We start from the raw sequence: 14,832 nt of genomic DNA on the forward strand, positions 1-14,832 counted from the left end.
TATCCGATCTGCCTGCAAGAAACAGACGGATGGTGGTCCTATTTTCCATCCGTGTGGCAGATCGGATTTGATCTCCCCACAGAGAGCGGGACTGGGTCTGTCATCTGCCTGCTCAGTGGGGATCAGCAGAGTGATCCCCCACTGAGCAAGGGGATTCCATCCCATGGAGGAACCCGTGTGAAAGGGCCTTACTATGATTTTTCTTTTTTTTTACTATTTGTTTTTTAACAGCTACAATTTATTATTATTATTTTTTTTTTACAATTTTTTTTTTTTTTTTTTTGAGGGTGGGGGGGCTCAGAAGAGACATCATGGGTCTAAACAGACCTCTAATGTCTCTTTTTTTAGACAGAGAAAGGGACTGAAGAGTTCAGTCCCTTCCTCTGCAGGCTCAGCTGCAATAAAAATAAATTGTGGCTCCCATTCATTCATACACTGTGGCATAGTAAACACTGTACTGCAGGGAGGGGTCCTGGGAGATGGGCATGCAGTGTAGTACAGGGGGGTCAGAGTGCTGACGCCCCCCTCCCCCCCCCACACATGTAGATGCTTTTTTTTTCCACCTATGTGTGCCCCCCCTGCATCATATAAGCCGGCGGGAGGGCAGAGAAGCCGCAAGCTGCAGGGGAGGATCCTGTTGCAGGGGGGCAGGATTGGTGCTGGGGCTGTGGGGGGTTTAGTGTAGAGATATAGACAGTGGTGCTGTGGGGATTAGTTAGGTGGGGAAGGGCTGTATTTTAGGGTAAAGCAGGGACACATGTCGCTGTATTAGCAGCGGGAGTGGTGGGGGGGCACATTTTTGGGGGAATAGCTCTGATTAGTGGAATGTGACCATGAGCTTATAACAGAAGGAAGAATGTGAGGAATGTGAGGTCCGTACGGCATACGGACCTGGTCAGCTGGAAGCAGTTCTGTAGGTCCGTACGCCATACAGCAGTAGTGGCCGGTGCGTTGGGGGCGCAGGACACATGGAGTTCAATGGGCTTTTTTTTTTTTGCATCACCTGATTAGAGCCAGAGGCTCTAATAGGGCGATGCAAAGGGTGGACCCGGGGCGCAGAGCAGTGCGCTGGTCACTGCATTCAAAGGGGGCATGTACGCTGGCCACTGCATTGAAAGGGGCATGTGCGCTGGTCACTGCATTGAAAGGGGGCATGTACGCTAGTCGCTACATTGCAAGGGGGCATGTACGCTGGTCACTGCATTGAAAGGGGGCATGTATGCTGGTCACTGCATTGAAGGGGGCACGCTGGTCACTGTTTTGAAGGGGGCACGCTGGTCACTGTTTTGAAGGGGGCACGCTGGTCACTGTTTTGAAGGGGGCACGCTGGTCTCTCTGCATTGAAAGGGGGTACACTATACCTTAATTACTGAAGGCCCCTTTCACACTTTTGAAACCTCAAAGTCACACAATTTTTTACAGCGTTTTTTGCCGCAAAGCAATGCCTATTACATTTTTCTGTTTGCGCCCCCCCAAAAATTTTGAGCACCAGCCGCCACTGCCATACAGACCTGGCAATAAAAGGGCTAAAGGCTATAGCTTTTGAGTTTGAGTGTTTGCCTTTGGACAATATGTGAAAAATGGGAAATCTATCATAGATTTATTGGTTCAGTTCTTGTATCGTTATAAAAATTCTTGTGGGAGAATATTAGGTTATGAAAAAACGCAAACTTGTTGGCATAAAAAATTCTTCCTTGGCTTTGCTTGGCTGTTTTGGATGTCCTGCCTGTGATTGTGGTAACTGACCAATGCAGAGATACTGATAAAATACAGCTGTTTATCATTATGACATTTGTTGGTGGTATAAGCAATAACAGAATATCATGAATGATCCTTACTGAAGCAGAGCCACCATACTTCTACTTTTCATTAACAAAATATGTCTACATGTATGTGCACATATATTGTGTCTAATAATCACCAAATAAAAATGTGCTCCAAGCTAGACTTATCTAGATTTTAGATATTTATTTGAATCATGCATTAAAATATTTTTAATAATTTTATTGTGTTTAACTTTATATAGTAAAACACAATAATTATTAAAATTATTTAGGCGTAGCGGTGTATATTTTGGGGTATTAAGCGTAGCGGTGTATATTTTGGGGTATTAAGCGTAGCAGTGTATATTTTGGGGTATTAGGCAGAGCGGTGCATATCTCTCAGGTGGTAATGTTCAATAGTTATCAGCTTTTGTTCTTTCTTTGGTGATTATTTTTCCAGTATAATAAAACATTGAGATTTCAAACAGAATTTGTTGTTGTATTACTTAGAGCAGAACTATACCCTTTCAATCAACATTAACTATTTATAATGCTTATGCTGCTAGCATTAGTAAATAGGAAGGTATTTTATGTGCACTTATTTAAACCTTTTCTCTGCTAGAGCCATTTTTGCTTTTTTTGCACACGTTTAAAAAATTATTTTAGGCCTGAATATTGCACAAACCCCCCAAAAATTATATATTTTCTGAAAGCAGACACCCTAGAGAACAAAATAGTGGTAATTTTACTTTTTTTTTATATTACACGATGTTACCGCAAAGGTAAAATTTCAGTAAAAATTACACTAAAGTTAATTTTGGGGAACACAAACACAATAAATGACCCAATTTTTTGTAAGATATAAAAGATATGGTTGCGCTAATAAAATAGGTACTCAACATGTTAAACCCTAAAATGCACGTGCCCGTGAAATGGTGACAAACTTCAATGCCCTATATTTTCCACAAGTGACACTTTAAAAAAAATCCTATAGGGCATCAGTATAGCGTTACGGAGGAGGTCAATATGTAACATATGTATCGCAATCGACGCTTTCATGCGTAGCCCCCCCCCCCGACAATCTTGCGCATGTATACGTGGGTTTGGGGGGCCTGAAACATTTTTTTGGGGGGAGGGGGATATTTTGTGCTTGGGTATTACTTTACTTTTTTACAAATTAAAAACTTTATTTTTACATGCATATCCATTAGTCTCCCTCTCCCCTACCCAGCGGCACCTGCTATGCCGATCCCAGATGGGCAAGTGAAGCCTGGAATACATGGCGGAGGGCGTGCTTGTGGGGGGGGGGGGAGGGCGTGTGCACGGGCGGAGTGTGAGGAGAGATGGGGCAGGTCACTGGGTGGATATGTGCACTCAACTTCTTTGATCGACCATGGCGAGAGCTGTTTTGAGTGTAACCTGTCCTGTTAAACCGCTGTATGGTCTTGGCCACCGTGCTGCAGCTCAGTTTCAGGGCCTTGGCAATCTTCTTATAGCCTAGGCTATCTTTATGTAGAGCAACAATTCTTTTTTTCAGATCCCCAGAACGTCCTTTGCCATGAGGTGCCATGTTGAACTTCCAGTGACCAGTATGAGAGAGTGAGAGTGATAACACCAAATTTAACACACCTGCTCCCCATTCACACATGAGACTTGTAACACTAATAAGTCACATGACACCGGGGAGGGAAAATGGCTAATTGGCCAAATTTGGACATTTTCATTTAGGGGTGTACTCGCTTTTGTTGCCAGCAGTTTAGACATTAATGGCTGTGTGTTGGGTTATTTTGAGGGGGACAGCAAATTTACATTGTTATACAAGCTGTACACTCACTACTTTACATTGTAGCAAAGTGTCGTTTCTTCAGTGTTGTCACATGAAAAGATATAATAAAATATTTACAAGAATGTGAGGGGTGTACTCACTTTTGTGGGATATCAAATAATGTGTATGTATATCAAATAATGTGCAAAGTGGTTGGAGGGAAGCTTCAGAATGGCAAATATGTTTTTATTACAAATTATGTGAGCAGACTGCAGTTCTTCTTTAACTTGAGAAAAAAGTACATTTACATAATTTTAGATTACATGTGCTTTATATTTTTTGTGAGATACAACAGCCCTTGCACTGGGGGAAAATGGCAACTCTGCAACTTTGTATTGCCAACACACCCGATTCCTATTGAAGGCTCGTACCTTTGTTTTACACATTATTTTCTGAGTGGAGAACTGAAGATATTGTCAATGAAATTGCATGTGATGCAGACATATTTTTCTAACATATTCCTGATTTTCAGTATAAACAAACTCATTTGGGGCTCACATCATAGGAATCTTTTATTACTTTCATTAGTTTTGATTCCTGCCTCTGATCTGATTCCAGTTCCAGAGCATACTGGAGCCAAAATATAATACATATGTAAGGTGATCTCTTGCTGCAGAAAATCAGCCATCTATAACTTTATTTGTCACATTTATTAATGTTTTAAAAAGCAATATGTTGCTAATTATTTTATTTTTTTGTTCAATATGTTCAGCTGCAATGGGATTAATAAAATGCAGCAAATGGTTAAACAAATACTCTTTAGTATTGAATTTTGTATTAGTTGTATTAATTGCATGCAAACGAGTGTAAACTGCTAGTAAAATGCTGCCCCAGAGAACACTGTAGCACTGTTTAAAAAAGACACGATCACTTTGACAGCCAGCAATCGCTTTGTATTACACAGAAGTGTAAAAGTATACTTACAGATATTCTGCTGGTTTCAATAAAGTGGTTATAAAGTAAAAAAAGTTATTTTTTACATTTTCTTTTTTTTTTTACATTAACCTCCCTGGCGGTATGATTCTTTTGGATTTTAGGTGCTGAAAGCGGTACCATTATTTTGCATGTAATTCTTGTGAATGAGCAGCCCAAACCAACTGTATACATTTATTATATATATATTATATATATATATATATATATATATATATATATATATATATATATATATATATATATATATATATATGTATGTATACATATATTATGTATACATATATTATATAAATATATATATATATATATAGATAGATAGATAGATAGATAGATAGATAGATAGATAGATAGATAGATATATACATATATAATGTATACAGTTGGTTTGGGCTGCTCATTCACAAGAATTATGTATATATATACATATATATATATATATATGTGTGTGTGTATATATATATATATATATATATATATATATATATATACTATATATATATAATATATATATATATATATATATATATATATATATATATATATATATATATATATATATACATATATTTACATAAAAAGTACAGTAAAACTGCAGGAAAGGGCACTGGGGGGCAATGTAATGTGATTTTTTTTTATTTTGAATGGTATCAGTGTGTTTGGTGTGTTTTACATTCGAATTTGCCGCCGGTTCCACCCCCCGGCGGACATCACGTCGCCGGAGACGGAAGCCGGGGCTCACAGACGATCGGGAGGAAGCTCCGCCGCCGCATACCGCCCGCATTCTTCGCTGGATCCCGGAGAAAAGGTAAGTAAAACCTCTACCAGGATCCAGCGATCTTCCTAGCGCTACCCCGAGTGTGGCTCGGGGGTTACCGCTTTTGGCTCTAAAATCTAACCCTGAGTCACGCTCGGGAATACCGCTGGGAAGGTTAATGCATTCTATGCATTAAAAGAGTAGTATGTTTTTTTTTTTTATTACTATACTTACCTAGATGGATGCTGCATTTTTCCTCTGGTGCCTCAAACCTCTCTCAGTTCTCACAGCTCTCTTCTGTGCCCCTCCCCCATGCTCACTGGAGTGCTGGGCTGTGGAGGGAGCGGGAGCTGCTGGCTCAGGCTCTCAGCAGCCTGCTGAGAGGCTAAGCTGGGTATCAGTCCAGACATGTGGGTGGATATCTTCATTGTCAGTATCTTGCCTGAGCCTGGACCGGCTCTGTGACGTCAGCCGAGAGCGGGCTTCAGCCTGCTGTCTGCTGAAAAAAAGGTCACAGGAGTGCAGAATGAACTTCACTCCTGTGATGTACAGGAGAAGTACAGAAAAACTTCCCTTTACTTGCTCCCCACCCCATCCCTAAACACTTACCTGGCTCCTTTCTCGATCCAGCGCTATCCTGTCTGCAGCACCCCTGCTCCCTCTCCCTGGTCACACAGGAAACTCTAAGAGCAGAGGAGGCCACAGGCTCCTGCTGCTGTCAGTTATATCCTGTAAGAAGGGAGTGCGGTGCATGGTTGAGCCATCCTATGTGTTTATGGACGTACACAGCCCAGCTAGGGAGAGTGCCAACACAGCACAGCACAGCTCAAATTGCTCTTGTTCATACAGGTACACCAATAGTTAAAGTGGTAAAAAGGTCTCTTTTTTTTAAATCCTGGCATGCTGAGGATGCAAAGACAAATTAACTCTCATGTAAATGCGAATCAAGATATCTAAAGACTGTGGACCCAGAAGAAGACTGAGAGAAGATGTCTGTGGCACTAACAGAGTGTTGAGGGAGATCACAGACACTGTAGACATAGAGGGTGCTTGGGGAGGTACGTGTGCCATAGTGGGCAAACATACTGTGCATGCATTGCATGCTGTAGATAGAATAAGCCCCTACCAGCCATACATGTAAATACATTCAGTGTTGCATTAAAAAAACAAAACAAAAGGCAATTGTTTGATACAGTGGGGTTGATTTACTAAAACTGGAGAATGCAAAATCTGGTGCAGCTCTGCATAGAAACCAATCAGCTTCAAGGATTGTTTGTCAAAGCTTCATTGAACAAGCTGAAGTTAGAAGCTGATTGGCTACCATGCACAGCTGCACCAGGTTTTATACTCGCCAGTTTTAGTAAATCTACCCCCTCTGTGCTATAGCAAAGTAAGTGTCATTCAGTTAGGGGTTAAAGTTGTGTTGTGGAAAAAAAATTCCCCTCTGGGAATGTACATTACAAGGATTTTAACAACCTTTGTTGCAGATTCCTACCTATTGTTATTCTGAAGAAATCACTGTTTGTTCCTCTTTGCCTCTGTGCTTAGTGAGTCTAATGGGAGTGGTTTCATAATTATCAATCAACTGCAGCAGCTGCAGGGCACTAATGAGGAAATCTGCTGGGCCTGCATCCCTTTAGATGTGTTCCTATTGGGTGTATCTCACCAAAAATGAAATTTTTGTTGCAGGGGATGCCAGAAATCTGACTTGTATCTTAGTGCAGACTTCTGGGAAAATTAATGAACCAATCACACAAGCAGGAAATTATGTTTCTGGGTTGTGGTCAGTATACATTCTGTGTACAGAACACCTCCAGGTAGCCATATTGCATTGCATTTTCAGAAAATTACAGCAGCTGCAGATTGAAAAGGAAAGGTAATTTTTAATACAATTCAGTTACAATATGATTTGTGTCACAATTGTATACGCTATATTATTTTTTCTATATTTGCAATTTTTTTCCCCACAAAAGTAGAGTTACCCTTTAAGGGTATGGTAACCACAGACCTACAAAAGAATCATAAAATTAGTCTTAATTTAACAGCTTATCACCTGTTTTTTTCTTTTTTTCACTATTTACCAGCACACTTTTTATTTTGCGTTAAATACCCCATAATCGTTATCATTGGAGGAAATTAGACTTTCATTTTTTTACTGCATGCAATAATTTATACAAATGAGTCATGTGACCATGTTATCACATGCGGTAATGTTTAGTGAATTGACCCCATTGTTATGTGCATTGTTTATATCAGCAAGACTATGAACTCACCTTTTGATCATCATAACTGCAAAGTAATCATGTTTGTGAAGTCTTTGATACCCATTGCCTGTTTCAGCTTCATTTGCCTGGAAAAAAATGATAAAGGTCTTGGGTCACGTTTATTTAACTTTTTATTATTATTTACATGATTATAAACTGGTTGCTCCATCATATTTGCAATAGTTGTATAAAATCTTTATTTTTGAAATAAACATTTAATGTGAGGTGCTTCCATGTAGCTGTTCTTACAGAACATGCTGGTCTGATTATGGAATTTCAGTGCTTTTATGTGATTTTTTCATAATTAATTTGTGCATTAGGGTGAAGCTGTCTGCACTGAAGAGCCTGTGGTCTGGATGACCAGTGGAAGCAGCCTGAGCACTAAGGCCAGAGAAGCTGTGTGCATTAGGGTGAAGCTGTCTGCACTGAAGAGCCTGTGGTCTGGATGACCAGTGGAAGCAGCCTGAGCACTAAGGCCAGAGGAGCTGTGTGCATTAGGGTGAAGCTGTCTGCACTGAAGAGCCTGTGGTCTGGATGACCAGTGGAAAGAACAGAGGTACTGCTAAAGAAAGTAGCTAGGTGACTTTATGTTTTCCTTTTAATAAAAGTGGGCTACCAGGCACTTAAACCACAGTTCTGTCTGATTTGGACTTCACTAAACAATGTATCTTGAAATAAAAAGTATTTGAAAAAAAAAAAAAAGAATGCATTTACCACTGAGCTAATATATAATATATATATATATATATATATATATATATATATATATATATATATATATATATATATATATATATATATACACAGTGTTGGGGGTAACTAGTTACAAAGTAACTGATTACAGTAACTACATAACTTTTTTTGGTAACTAAGTAAAGTAACTAGTTACAATACTAATATTGGTAACTACACTACTTTACTAGGCTATAGGAATGCGCTTTCCTGCGTTACCCAAGCCGTGCGATACAAGCGTTATTTCGAAGAATAGAGAGGGATGAAGTTTATGACTTTTTGTTGCACTTTATGTTTTATTCTGTTTTTTCAGGTTTTGTTCTCATGTTTCTCAAAGCCTGTGTTTATACAATAAACTCTATGCAGAAAGAGTGTCATGTATCTTCTTCTACACGGTCAATTAAAAAAGAGGAAATAAAGTAATAAGTAGTGAAGTTACTTTTCAAATGTAGTAACTAGTAAAGTAATCTCGTTACAATTTACAGAAGTAAATAGTAACTAGTTACATTTTTTGAGTAACTACCCCAACACTGTATATATATATATATATATATATATATAATGCTCATTATTTTCAAGGCTGAGACCCAAAATCAACTGAAAAGCCTTATGGCATTCCATGCAGTGATTGCGTCTAATTGGTCATCCGGAGTTTGATTCATAGTCTTTACAGCATTATTAAAGAGTAAAGACCCAATATTTTATTTCCTGGAAAAATCAAAGTAAAAATAATATATATATATATATATATATATATATATATATATATATATATATATATATATATATATATATAACGTCCCACTTCTTCCTCTCCAAACTATCCTCATTCTAAAATTTTCACGGACTTTCCTCTTTGGTTAACTCAAACGTGGAAAAGAAACATTGCCGGTCCACAGAGCCGTCTTGTTCCATGCCCTATAGCCAATTAACATGATGTCACTGGGAAAATATTGTCTGGAGTAAATGAGGCTGATTTACTAAAGGAGTTGAGAATCTTCACTGAAAAGTTTGTTGAATTAAACTTCATTCATTGTGTAAATATTAAAGTGGTTGTAAAGTCAGAAGGTTTTTTTTTTTTTTTTTTTTTTTTTTCATCTTAATGCATTTTATGCATTAAGATAAAAAGCCTTCTGTGTGCAGCAGCACCCCTCAGCCCCCCCCCCCAATACTTACCTGAACCCCCTCTCTATCCTGTGATGTCCCCGAATGCCTCTGCCATCTGGGACTCTCTCTCCTGATTGGCTGAGACACAGCAGTGGTGCCATTGGCTTCTGCTGCTATCAATCAAACTCAGTTAGCCAATCAGGAGAGAGAGGGGGTGGGGCCAAATGGCAGCTCTTTGTCTGAATGGATACATGGAGCTGCAGCTTGGCTTGGGAGCCCCAATAGCAAGCTGCTTGGAGGAGGAAGGGGCCAGGAGCTCCAGCCAGGGACCCTAAGAAGAGGAGGATTTGGGCTGCCCTGTGCAAAACCAACTGCACAGAGGAGGTAGGCGTAACATGTTTGTTATTTTAGAAGAAAAAAAAAACCAAGAATTTAGAATCACTTTAGGTACCATTAAGCAATGTTATGCAACTTTAATAATCCAATTATGTGAAAAGCAAATTCTTTTTCATTTTGAATACCTATATACCTGTGCAGGTGGCTTTCACATGATTAATAAAGGATAAATGCATTGAACATTTACACAATTTTGTGAGTGAAGAATTCCAACTCCTTTAGTAAATGGGCCTCCATGTTTGCACCTTGCACTCCTGTACCCTCCCAAACACATCTAATAGTAACAAGCAGTAGTGGTAAGCACTCTCCCGCCGCTCATGATTACAACCCTGCCACACAATAATATATTGTGCATCTCTCATTTTTGTTTGCAACAAAAGTGTTGCACAGCCTGGATAATAATTGTGCATTACTCAATGCATTACATTATCGGGCTCCATGGGTCATCATTAAATTTAAGTATTTTAAGGATATCATTGACTATGATTAATTAAGTTTTCCTGTGTTTTACCAAAAGATCCCTGGGTTGGAAGCTTGCACCATAGCAAATAATTTCTTCTTAGCATGTACTGGATTTTCATGGTAGCCCAGTTATAAATACAGTGTTTGTTGAAAAGATGGATCAATAAAAGCTTTTATGAGACTTTTTTCTTCTGCAATCTGACTACTTTGGAGTCACATAACATCTGAAAATTGTTTTTATTTGCCAAGTACCGAAATAAATACAATTTTAAAGGTTGATGCAAACTGATCAAACACTTTAAAATGGCATACTGCTGAGCTTGTTAAATGGCACAATGAGTCTGTTTTTCAGTTAATTGTTAAAATAATAATAACTGTGGGGTCCTGTAAACAGAACCTTTTGAACCTGGGAACGCAAAGCAGAAGTTTCATAATATAAATTTGTCCTTGGCATTGACCTAAACAAGAAAGCCATCCAAGTCAATTCCCTATTCATGTTATGCCATCCAGAAAGGTCCACTAATAACAGGTCTAATCAAGAGGGTTTTGGTTATATAGGACCTCCATGCTCAATATGAGGCATCTGAGGAAGAACATATCAGGGGCTATCTTCACCGTATGCTAATAGCCCAAAGTATTCCAGACTGCAAGTACCTTGGCGTGGATACATTTTTTCCACCCACACTAATGTAAAAGAGGTTTGTCCCTTTCCTAAAAATGGTATTCTGTTGGCCATACACTACTAAATATTTCTGTTCAGCCAGCCTTGCTGAACACAAAAAAATTGAACAGCTTCCTCCATCCATTCTATATCCCGGCAACAGCTGTCAGAATACACGAGCGAGAGGGGGCTGACAGGGCCACCCACTACACATATTTAGGCAGGTCATCAGGAACTGGTTGATATGCAAACAGTGTTTGGCTGGCTTTAATGTTTGACAAGGTCAAATTTAGTGCATCTTAATTAAAGCATGTTGGGAGGTTGCCCATTAGGGGCCACAGATCTTACTGCAAGCCATTAAAGTAGCACTCTAACTCACTGTTTTGTGTGGAAAGTAACACCTTCAGGCCAGGGGCCCCCTTTTTACACCTCGCCATGCACACAAACCCTTACAGAAGGACCATGTCCCATCTTCTCTTTTGTATCTGCCCCAACATTGGTCTCTAGCATTTTGAGTAAGGAATACTAAGTATATCTTAGACTCCACCAGCCCTTCACACTGTATACATAGGCCCTAGGGCACACGGGGAAGCTACTGTACTTCTGTTTGCCAAGGCTTTGCACTCATGACCCCAGGCTAGGTCCATAGATGAATCCTGTACTGCAGCCAGCTCAAAGATGGAGATAAAGATAAGTACACCTGTTCCCTCACCAACAGGGCTCCCATCAGCTGCTTCCACTGCTGGCTGGCTGCAACACCTTCTTTACCTTCTACTTCCACAATCATGAAAGTTCACTTCGTGTTTGTTTGATACACATAACCGCAAGGGTTAGCTTGAGAAACTTGTTCCTGCATAGCACAGATTCCTGCATGGTAGGTACTCTTCCTCAGTAATTTCCATTAACACTTCTCTTAGTAATAAAGTCTCCTTTACATGTAGACTTGCAAGTTGTACATTTAGTTCAGAATAAATATATAATATCGGATCACATAAGTCTTAATTGCTGTGATATTTGGCTGGGCTGCTGTTTAGTTACACAGTCCCTAGTGGTGAATACAGTAAATGGTGCATAAATACCTGGTGCTGGACATGTGCAATCTGTTTGGTTACAAATCAAAATTCGTACAAAATTTTTGTTATTTGGAAATTTGGATGTATCTGAATTTCTGAATCACAATCATAACGAATGTCAACTAATCCAAAATAAAATGTAAAGAAAAAGCAAATTAATTTGTATTCATTTGTTTCATTCGGAAGACATAGTATGTTAGTTTGGGCCTTTTGTTGATGTTTGAAGCATCCAAAATAATGTAACAACATAACAAATGATCTGTACTGATTTGGAACTATTTTGTTTTTTATTTTGCATTAACATTTTTCATTGTTACAAATATTAACTACATATTAAAAGGAAACATTTTCCAATAAATATAGTAAGGTATAAAAGTAAAATAAGATGATGATTCCTACTTATTGTGTTTAGGCTGGATGGAGGTGGATCCATCAGAGTCCTCAAATCATAACATAATGAATAAATGCAAGTTTTATTTAGTTCTATTCGTTCTTTCAGATGCACGCAACTCCAGTCGATATCGTCCAATCAGCTCACTGCATTTCTATTTGTGGGTTGGACTAGCAGTGGTGACTCAGAGTGCATACATATTCTCCCAAAATAATGAATTAACACATTAAATAATATATACCTAATTTTACAAACTAATTTTCAAAAATACAAATCGATTTAGAACAACAATTATACGAAATGAAGTTGAATTAACAAAACAAATCCGAATATACAAAACAAATACCAAAAACAAAACATTCTAACATAATGAATATGATGAAACAAAATGATTAACTTAACAAATCCGAAACAAAAGTAATTTTTCCATTGTGCACTTCTCTACATGGTGCCATCCGTATCTTAGAAGTCATAGTCAATAGCAACAAAAGGCTATAACATGTGATCTCCCTAAAGAATGGGTCCCATTGGAAGGTGCTGGGACCTGAAGAAAAGCTACACGATGACACAGGTCCTCACTGTCTGCTTCCCACACCGAACTCCCCTCCAGGAGATTGGCTCACCTGCATTTATGCTATTCACAAGGGGACGTGGCGTACCAGCTGGGGAAACTGTGTCACAAATGACCCAACCTCTGCAGCATGAACCAAAATCTCAAAGTAAAAGTACCACATTGCATAATAAATACACAAACACAGAACTTAAAGTAAGCCTCTGCCCACAAGCAAGCTACAGATGTAAGAAAATCAAGTAGATTTGTTAGTGGTAGATAAAAAAATTACATTAACTTTTTGCACCTGGGTCTATTTTTAGGAGTGGTATAGTTTAGTTTTTAAAGGAGAAGTACAGCCAAAGCTCATTTGGCTGTACTTCTCCTGTGGATCACAGGAAGGCAGTTCATTCTGCACTCTGGTGTTCCATTTTTAGCAGACAGCGGGCTTAAGCCCACTGTTGGCTGACGTCACAGAGCCAGTCCAATCTCGGGCAAGATCGCGAGAATGAAGTCGGGATTCGCCCACATGCCTGGACCAGCACCCGGGTCAGCCTCTCAGCAAGCCGCTGAGAGCCTGAGCCAGCTGCTCCTGCCCCCTCCACAGCCCAGCCTTCCAGTGAGTGCACACGGGGGGGCGGGGGGGTGTCAGAGCAAAGACCTGCTGACCTGCACAAGGAGCTGTTAGAGCAGAGCGATCGGTGGTGTTTGATCGCTTGATTCTCAGTGTTAGAGATGGTGGGGGACAGATGCAGCATTGGACTGATTCTGCATCCACCTAGGTAAGTATGATTAAAAAAATATTTTAAGTAGCTGTAAAATTGTCTTGCATTGGAGAGAATTCTCAGTGTTAATAGACATGGAGTCAGGGGAGGTCCTGGTTTTTGCTAGAAACCCTTTCACTAATGGGCCTGATCCTACTGTTTTTCTTGCATGACACCTTCATATTGCAATCCCTGAGTTTTCCCCGTTTGGTAATGAATGACAGTCAGAGAGGTAAACTGAATGCAATACATTGGGATGATGATGTCAAGAAACAGAGTTTTAGCAAATATCACCAGCAGAAAGTCAAGAGAGGCAACAAGCAGAACAAAGGAATGAGAAATCAGGCCAAAGTCAAAACTGGAATATCAGACTGGATTACTCTGATAGTATACAGATGGATGTACAGTATATATAGGTCAGGGTATTCAGGTCCAGGCATACAGGTAATCCTGCACAAATATGGATATGCAGGTCAGAATGCCAATTATTATTATTATACAGACTGATATAGTGGCAACAGTTTGAACAACACTTCACACCAGTACATTACAATTCAAATAAAGATAAGAGAGTTAGGATGCCCTGCTCATGAAAGCATTTACAATCTAAAAGGGAAGAACAAGTGATACAAAAGGTAGTAACTGTGTGGGAATTAGTTTTTTTTTAGAATGTAACATTTAAGTTGTTAGGTAGAGGTGGGATAGGCTTCCTTGAAGTAACGAGTTTTTAGAGATTACCTAATGGCAGACAGAGTATAGATCTTATAAGTTGGGGTAGGGAATTCCAGGGGATTTACAAGGCTTTGAAGAAGTCCTGAATGTGAGCATTGGAAAAGGGAACAGGGTAGCTAGGGAGCAGGAGGTCTTGGGAGGATTGAAGAGGATAGTTTGCGTAATATTTTAAGATGGAATTGGTGATGTAGCTTGGGGCAAAGTTGAGAGTGGGTTTGTTATTGTTAGTATTTTGAATTGTATTTATTTGGTGATCAGAAGCCAGTGGAGGGATTGGCAGAGAGGGGTGGCAGACACTGGACAGTTGGTAAGGTGGATAAGTCTGGCATTCATGATAGATATTGTTGTTGTCGTTGTGTATAAGCACGATATGTTCGTGTAAAACGCATCAACCTTGTTTCTGTTACATCTGTCTGGCATAG

The 14,832-nt window shown here is 39.4% G+C and overlaps 1 protein-coding gene across 2 annotated transcripts in view; it reads right to left on the bottom strand.

Moving 5' to 3' along the window:
• The window catches only part of IL16 (interleukin 16), a 239,226-nt gene that overhangs the window by 171,843 nt on the left and 52,551 nt on the right, over window positions 1-14,832 (bottom strand). Inside the window, exon 1 of one of the 2 annotated variants that reach the window (XM_082253378.1) lies at window positions 7,552-7,587. The exons of the other annotated variant lie outside the window; for it this stretch is intronic. The gene's annotated coding sequence lies outside the window, so the exon portion shown is untranslated. Of the gene's footprint in view, window positions 1-7,551; window positions 7,588-14,832 lie in introns of those variants that run through there. 2 annotated transcript variants of the gene reach the window in all.

Source organism: Pelophylax lessonae (assembly GCF_965119305.1).
Source record: "Pelophylax lessonae genome assembly, chromosome: 4".
In the NCBI taxonomy this organism is placed as follows: Eukaryota; Metazoa; Chordata; class Amphibia; order Anura; family Ranidae; genus Pelophylax; species Pelophylax lessonae.